The sequence below is a fragment of the Microcaecilia unicolor genome, chromosome 8 (assembly GCF_901765095.1).
Source record: "Microcaecilia unicolor chromosome 8, aMicUni1.1, whole genome shotgun sequence".
Classification (NCBI taxonomy): domain Eukaryota; kingdom Metazoa; phylum Chordata; class Amphibia; order Gymnophiona; family Siphonopidae; genus Microcaecilia; species Microcaecilia unicolor.
In genome coordinates this window covers 82,507,608-82,516,614 of record NC_044038.1, presented here as the reverse complement: position 1 = coordinate 82,516,614, position 9,007 = coordinate 82,507,608, and the positions used below count along the sequence as shown (strand labels likewise).

Genomic DNA, 9,007 nt, shown 5'->3' with positions numbered 1-9,007 from the left:
CTCCTGTCTCTCTCTCCTCCGCCAGTGGCCCAGCATCTGTCCCCTCTCTGAATCCTCCCCAGTATACCTCAGTGATTCATCTTCACAGCCTGCGCTAGCCTCCGCAGGCTTCCATCTGGAAATTACATCAACAAGAGTGGGGACAGCAGAAGAAAACCCTGCCCTTTCCTTTTCCTCCCAACTCCCATATGGAAAGGTTTCTACAGTACAGTGCTGGGTTTCTTTCTAACATCAAGAAAATTAAAATGCCATCAAAGCGAAAAAGGGTTGTTCTGTCATTAAAAACCAAAACAAACACTGCTGTCCTCCAAGGAATTCCAAACTACCCAGTGACTGCAGCTGATTCAAAACAATGCTTTCTCATGCTACAATCATGTCACTCCTCCATAAAGAACACTGGTTACCTGTCGCTTTCCGAATTCCATACAAACTGCTTCCTCTAGTTCATAAGATCTACCGTTCAGGCCAGCCTCCTTATTTGTCTCAATATCCAATTCCCTATCGTCCCTCTTGGATGCTTCGCTCTTCTCAGGAACACTTGCTTCAGATCCCTTCACTTTGACACCTCCACCTTTCCTCCATACGCAAACACATATTTAGTGTGACAGGACCACTGCTTTGGAATGATGACTCTCTAGCTTTTCGACTAGAAACTCCCTTGCCTGCCTTTAAGGCCCAACTTAAAGCTTATCTGTTTACCAAGGCCTTTGATTCTTATAGTGCCTCGTTGCCTGCTGGTCTGACTGTAGCCCCTTAATGGTGTTCATTCTCTCTCTTCTTCTCCTATATCTACTCCCTTTTACTTATTTTTATGGAGTTCCTTTCTGTTTCTGTTGATAATTATTGAATTTATATTGTAAACTGCTCTTGAGCAATATATCAAGCTCACTATTAAACTTGGAAACTTGGAGTGTCGGGGAAAAAATTGGCAGAAGAACATGGTGTAGGAACATCAACAATATCCAACATAAAAAGACAAAGTGATGCTCTTGTCAACTATGTTTCGGTTTTTGAAAAAGAAGAAAGGAGTTCCAGAAAAAAACAACACATAAAAAGGTCAACTAATGAACAAGTAGATAGTGTTCTATATCTATGGTTTTTACCAAAAAGATCATTGGGCCATCTGACTTCTGGGCCGATATTAGCCAAAAAGGTGCTGTTATCAGCAACTTTATGGGGATTCCAAATTCAAAGCCAGCACTGGATGACTTTGAAATTTTAAACATCACCACGGAATTAGGAAGATTAAAATTCATGGTGAAAATTTTTGTGTGAATTTACCAGCGGCTAATAACTTTCTTGTACAATTTAATGACCTTATCAAAAACTGTGATCCTGATTGTGTTTATAATGCAGACAAAACGGGTCTGAATTGGAAATCACTCCCCAGTACATCTCTGATTAGTCATAAGGAGCAATCAGCTCCTAGGTCCAAAGAATGTGTCACACTGTTAGTGGAGGGAAATGCAACCGTAAGTCAGAAGTTGGAGTTATTGCTAACTAGTAAAAAAGGCCCGTTTCTGACACAAATGAAACGGGCGCTAGCAAGGTTTTCCTCGGAGTGTGTATGTTTGGGAGAGTGTATGTGAGAGTGACTGTGTGAGAGTCAGAGTGAAAGTGTGAGTGTGTGAGAGAGAGAGTGAGTCTGGGTGTGAGTGTGTTTGTGAGAGAGTGTGTGTGTGAGAATGAGAGTGTGTGCAAGTGTGTATGTGAGACACAGTGTGAGAGAGAGTGTGTGTGTGTGTGCGAGAGAGAGAGTGTGTGTGAGACACAGATTCTCTGTGAGAGTGAGTGTATGAGACCAAGCGAGTGTGTGAGTGACTGTGTGGCACATAGAGAGTGAATGTGATACAGTGTGAGACAGAGTGTGTGAGAGTGAGAGTCAGAAAGACATTGTATATGAGAGAGAGAGTGTGAGCCCTGCCCTCCCAATCCATGCCCATCTGTCCCCTGCCCCCTCCATTCATCCTTTTCCAGCAATTCCCCTCTCTCCCTGAGCCCTGCCCTCCCAATCCATGCCCATCCATGCTCCTCTGTCACCTGCCCCCTCCATTCATCCCTATCCAGCAATTCCCCTCTCTCCATGAGCCCTGCCCTGCATTCCATATCCATCCATGCCCATCTGTCCCCTCCATTCATCCCTATCCAGCAATTCCCCTCTCTCCCTGAGCCCTGCCCTCCCAATCCATGGCCATCCATGCTCCTCTGTCCCTTGCCCCCTCCATTCATTTCTTTTCCAGCAATTCCCCTCTCTCCCTGAGCCCTGCCCTCCCAATCCATGCCCATCCATGCTCCTCTGTCCCCTGCCCCCTCCATTCATCCCTTTCCAGCAATTCCCCTCTCTCCCTGAGCCCTGCCCTCCCAATCCATGCCCATCCATGCTCCTCTGTCCCCTGCCCCCTCCATTGATCCTTTTCCAGCAATTCCCCTCTCTCCCTTCCATGACCCCCCCTCTCATCCATGCTCCTCTCTCTCCCATGTCCCAGCCTGGCCCGCCCTCTTCTCCCCCCCCCTTCGCATCCATGCTGTCGTTTCTCCCCTGCCCTCTCGCTCCCATTGTTCAACTTTACTGCCCACCCTCTTCTCTCCCCCCAACATCCCTTTTTTTTTTTTTTTCTTTTTAAATTTAACTCCGTGGCGGTTACGGCAGCGCAGCGTCAGGGAAGGAGGCGGCACTCCCGACGTCTAGCTTTCCCTTTGCTGTGTTCCGCCTTCTTCTGACATCATCCTTGTTGTCAGAAGAAGGCGGAACACAGCGAAGGGAAGGCTAGAGACGTCGGGAGCGCCGCCTCCTTCCCTGACGCTGCGCTTCCGCAACCGCCACCACGGAGGTAAATCTAATATAATAAAATGCACCGTGCGTGGGTGCAATCCGTTTGTTTGGTTTTTTTTCCGCCCTCGACGTCATGACGTTTGACGCGAGGGCGGGGCAGAGACGGCTGGCTGGCTGGCTTCACACCATGAAAACACGAACCCTACAGGGAGTGTTTGAGTGACTTCAGAACGTTGTCTTCAGAACGTTCACGGTGCGTTTTATTATATTAGATTGGTAAATCTAAAAACCCTTGTGCTTTCAAAAATGTACATAAGCTACCACTGTTATACAAAAGCCAAAAAAATTAAAAAGCCTGGATGAACAGTGAAGTTTTCCTTGACTGGTATGACAATTGTTTCATGCCAGAAGTGAAAAGATTTCAACTTTGCACAGGAAAAGATGGAAATATTTTATTGTTGGGCAATGCGCCATCATATCCTACAGCTGAAAACTTAGAGCGAGAGGAAGGTAGATTCAAAGTAGAGAGTTGCACGGGGACAGAAATCTTACCCATCCCCGCCCGTCCCTGCTGGAATCTTACCCATCCCCGCAAGAATTTAACCCATCCCACCCATCACTGTAAGAATTTAATGGTACATAAAAGAAAATTCCAGTCAGCTCCCTCAGTCTCTCTCTGGATTTGAGCCACAGCACTGTAGGCAAGGGAGGAATGGAAGCTGAAACTTGGAACACTCTGGTGTGCACATGTAAGATTTGTCTCTGATTTACTGTCACTGTGTTTTGAGAGGTCACCACATGCACACACCAGTAGGTCAGGTGACATCTGATGCTCATGCCTGTGTCAGAGCTGAGATCTGCTCATCAGCCCAGGAGCAAAGAGGATTAATTGTAACATAGTGTGTGACAACAAATAAAGACCTGAATGCTCCATCCAGCCTGCCCAATAGTCACACTCATTATCAATTCATGATTAAATCAACGATTGTGATATTATATACTTGATTATGATGTTTCTTTTGTGTTTCTGGAACATAGACCATAGAAGTCTATCTGGCCTTATCCTTATGTTCCTACTGCTGGAGTTGTCGTTGAAGCCCACTCCAGTCTATTCATCTTCTCATTTGTGGGACACAGATCATAAAAATCTATCCAGCACTGTCCTTATGTTCCAGCTACTGACGTTGCTGTCTAAGCCCTTTCCAGCCCATCCTAAACCAGACTTCCATATATTAGACACAGACCATACAAGTCTGCCCGCTATTGGCCTAGTTAATCACAGACAGAGTCGCCATCTAAGCACTACTTCACACATCCACACACATGCAGCCATTTTAGGTTAGGTTTTTTTATAACTTCCATTTTCTAATTAGAGATCCTCTGTGCTCATCCCACGCCTTTTTGAATTCCATCAACATTTGTGTCTCTACCACCTCCTTAATGGAAAAAATTTCCACATTTGTGCTGTTAAAGCAAGGAGGAAGAGGAGGAGGAGACAGCAGTCAAAGAATTTGGTACTCAGTAGATGAGAGGCTGGTGCAGGTGTAGCTTACACTTCCATGGGAACCCCGCAGAACTGCTTTCATCCCCGCGGGAACCCCACAGGAACTGCTTCCGTCCCCGCGGGAACCCTGCAGAACTGCTTCCGTCCCCGCAGGAACCCCACGGAACTGCTTCCGTCCCTGCGGGAATCCCGCGGAATCCGCGGGATTCCCGCAAACCCTGTTCCCATGCAGCTCTCTAGTGTACAGTCATAGAATCACTTTTTTAGTGTGTTCTGACTGCGCGCTAACTAGACAAAGGGATTTTTGATATCTCAGTGATCATTAACCATATTCACAGTGTGAACACATCCCCCAATTTCTATCAGCAGCGCTAAAAACTGTGCATGTGTCCAATGTAATTAAATAATGAGCCAATTAGTACCAATAATTGGGCCCCATCCTGCATGAGCTAACATCTGTGCACAATTCCACTTGGCATTACTTGACGTGTACAACCTGCGTTCAAATTGTGGTAACCCGTATCTGTGACCGTGAACGCTTTCTGCATCGGCCCCTGAATTTGCATCTCATTGCGGTAGAATATCTTTTAACTAAACTCACGGTAGAAGCCATGCACTTAACCTTCCGTGCGTGGCTTTCTGTGTCGACCTCTGAGTCTAGGAGCATTCAAAAGCCAGTTTTAAAGGAAACTTGTTCTCTGTATGAGATGGATGGCATATTCAGAGGGCTGACAGGAGCAAGAGGAAGTGATGCTCTTCCTTCAAGGCGGGGAGTGGGGGGTGGGGGAGAGTGATCAATCCAACAACTTTGGGCTGCAGGGGCACTTACAAGCTCATAAATGAACACAAATAACAGGGAAAAGCGCAAGGTAAGGATCTACTCCTTGTTTTCCACTTTTTCTTATAGCTAACAGCTCCTGTTTAGAAACAACCAAGCATAAGGCAAAGTGCACGTCATCCCAAGCTTTTCTGTTTTCTCCCTGTCAACTAAAAACACTCACTAATGTGATCAAAGTGCATTTTGTGGCTTGTGGTCATTTTCTTTGCAAACAATCGATGTACAGTACGTAGTTAGGGAAAATAGTCTTGGTTTATATTTGGCATACTGTGGGCAGTCTAAAGCAGCTGCTTAGGGGCAGGGGATAAGGGCGCTGTGTGGTGCCTACCCTTGGGGGGACGTTTTGGAACAGGAACTGAAAGTGATGGATGAGGTCTGAGAGAACTGGGCATGTACCATAGGGGCATCTTTGCAAATCTCATGTCTTCTGGCGCCTGTTTAATCACTGTCATTAGGCAATGTTGAAGCTTTCAGCTTCTTGCATTGCTTGGAAGGATTTTGTTTATGTTTATATTTATCAATTAACTTACATAAGCGTTGCAATACTGGGACAGACCGAAGGTCCATCAAGACCAGTATCCTGTTTCCAACAGTGGCCAATCTAGGTCAGAAGTAAAACAGATTTTATCCCAGAAAAAAATAAATAGTGGATTTTCCCCAAGTCCATCTTAATAATGCTTTATAGACTTTTCTTTAAGGAAATTGTCCAAATCTTTTTTAAACCCTGCTAAGCTAACTGCTCTTACCACATTCTCTGGCACCAAATTCCAGAGTTTATTTATACATTGAGTGAAGAAATATTTTCTCCAATGAACAGAGTTCCAAGGGAAGGGTGTAGGGAGAGATCAGAGTGGAGTGAGTGATGCATATCTATGTGTTACCTAAATGCCACCTACATCTTTGAAAGGTCAAAGAATGGTCACATTGGGCAGATTCCTAAGCTACCAGCACTTTTAGCCAACTCTGAATACATTTTTCTCACAGTTTGAAACGTGAAGCAGAAAATCCATCATTCAGATTTTTCTGAAAGGGCACAGAATAAATGTAAAATAAGATTAGATAATTTTCTGAACTCAGCTTTTTCAGTGTGCATTACTATGTGGAAGGATATGGGTTTGATTTCTGCTCAAAAAGTCCTCCACTCCCCAATACTAAATGTCCTATTTCTAATATATTTCCACTATTCATGATTATTGTAAGCCACATTGAGCCTGCAAAGAGGTGGGAAAATGTGGGATACAAATGCAATAAATAAATAAATAAATAAATAAATAAACAAACACCAGGGAGGAAAGTAGGGATGAGTGGAGTAACAGTGACACCTAGTGGCTACATTTAGCACCCAGATTTGCAAAATAAGTCCTACATTGCTTCTAGGCTAGCTGAGGGTTTCTGTCTCAAGGGTCCTTTTACAAAGGTGCGCTAGCGTTTTTAGTGCTTGCGTTAAATATGCGTGTGCTGAATGCTAGAGACACCCATATATTCCTATGGGTGCCTCTAGCATTTAGCGCACACCAATCATTAGCACATGCTAAAAACGCTAGCATACCTTTGTAAAAGGATCCCTTAATGACTGGACTAGGTAAGTTGGGGGCAGGTGACAGGGCAATATAAAAATGTCTGGTTTTGACCGATCTGGAAGAAAACTGCAGGGTCAAAAATATTTTTTTCAAAAATGAAAAAATGATGGAATGTACCCATGTAAACTGTTTTTCCAGATGCAATGCCTTCTGTAAAATCCTTTTTCAGAAAAGATTTTGTATTCAAACATTCTTCTTGGGTTCAGAGTCTTGTTTCCTTAAAGGGAAAAGCAGGACTGCAAATCCCAGAATGCTTTTGGATGGGTATTTAAATAACAGAGCCTGTCAAAGAACTCTTGATGCTTTTGAAGTCATCTTGGCATCTTTGCTGTCTACCTTCCCTTGCTTTCCAAATCTCTGCAGTAATCCGAGAATAATCTTTGGGTTCTGTTTAATTCTTTCCTACATAGGACAATTCTGTTAGCAATTGAGCAGATCACATGCACAAACTTACAGGCAGTAGAAATCGATACAGCAGCGGATGCCTTCCTAATGATTGCAAACTCGCACCCCCCTCCCACCCAACACAAACACCTTGAAAGCAAAGATGTGCAGCTCTTAGTTTCCTGTGATAGAATGTCAAATTTGGCAGTTTGCTTTTCATGGAGTCTCTCCAATTGCTAAAAGCCATTACTGAAAGGAGTTCCAGGTAGTGCAGAGTGACAATAGAAAGCAAAGTTCAGGAGGTATTCTTTCTAGTGCTTGAAGAACAGGATCTCCCTCTACACACCTTCAGAGTCATAAAGATCCTCCCAAGGAATATCCTGAGCCACACCCTCTCCACACAAGGTGATACTTGCCAGGGAGCCTTCTCCAGAGTAGTTCCCACACATGGGAATGTACTCCCTGAAAGGCTTTGCTTAACACAAGACTTTCTCTACTTCAGGAAGCAGGTGAAAGCTTGGCTCTTCAACCAGGCCTTTAATGGAAGAAGTAACTAGCTTGCTAGTCACACACACACACAAGGCGTGACACCAGCTGCACATATTAAAGCAGGACAATGTTTATCCACTCCTATACTAGTTGAGATAATATTCAAGCATCTTTCTGATTTCAGATGCAACTTTCTTTAAATTAGTCCCCTTGTGTTCTATTTCTGTTACTCTATCTTATCTATCTGTGTGTTTCATCTTTGCTTACACCCTATACTGTCTGTGATAATGTTTTATTGTGTACCTTAATTTAACTGCAATTGTCTATTGCCTATGTTTGACTTATTCTTGAGGTACACTGCCTTGAGTGAACTCCTTCAAAAAAGCAGTAAATAAATAAATACACTTGAAGCCTTAATTTATTTATTAGGATTTATTTATCACCATTTTGAAGGAATTCACTCAAGGCGGTGTACAGCAAGAATTAGACAAGCATAAGCAATAGACAATGACAGCAGTAAAAATATTCAAATGACAATATAAAATATGGCATAATATGCTATATTACAATGTCAACACAATACGCAATAAAACATTTTAATAGACGGCATAGGATGTAAGCAGAGATAGAGCATATAGATAGATAACACAGAGTAACAAGAGTAAGAAAATATGGACCTATTTTATCAAGCCGCAGTAGCAGCTCCTCGTGCGGTAATGCTGACAAAGCCCATTCACTCTGAATGGGCTCCATTGGTACCGCCGCTCAAGAAACGCTAGCGTGGCATGATAAAACGGGCCCTAAGGTACTAATTTAAATAAAGTTGCAAATAAGGTCAGAAATGTGCTTGAATATTATGTTAGCTAGTGTAGGTGTAGATAAACATGTCCTGCTAAAGTATTTAATTTAATTTAATTTTAATTTAACAAGGATACTTAACTAGGGTAGGAGTGTATAAACATGTCTTGCTATAGTATTTAATTTCAGTTAAATTAATTTTAATTTAACAAGGCTACATATATTCCACTGTATAGAGAGAGGTGTGACCAGCAGAAGAAAAGAGGTTTTAATGCCCCTGTATAAGTTGTTGGTGAGGCCCCACCTGGAGTATTGTGTTCAGTTTTGGAGGCCGTATCTTGCTAAGGATGTAAAAAGAATTGAAGCGGTGCAAAGAAAAGCTACGAGAATGGTATGGGATTTGCATTACAAGACGTATGAGGAGAGACTTGCTGACCTGAACATGTATACCCTGGAGGAAAGGAGAAACAGGGGTGATATGATACAGACGTTCAAATATTTGAAAGGTATTAATCTGCAAATGAACCTTTTTCCGGAGATGGGAAGGCGGTAGAACTAGAGGCCATGAAATGAGATTGAAGGGGGGCAGACTCAAGAAAAATGTCAGGAAGTATTTTTTCACGGAGAGAGTGGTGGATGCT

The 9,007-nt window shown here is 43.3% G+C and overlaps 1 protein-coding gene across 1 annotated transcript in view; it reads left to right on the top strand.

Moving 5' to 3' along the window:
- Positions 1-5,080: 5,080 nt before the first annotated feature.
- Positions 5,081-9,007, top strand: part of LOC115475505 (myelin-associated glycoprotein-like) — a 151,414-nt gene continuing 147,487 nt past the window's right edge. The window contains exon 1 of the mRNA XM_030211252.1: positions 5,081-5,146. The gene's annotated coding sequence lies outside the window, so the exon portion shown is untranslated. The remainder of the gene's footprint in view (positions 5,147-9,007) is intronic.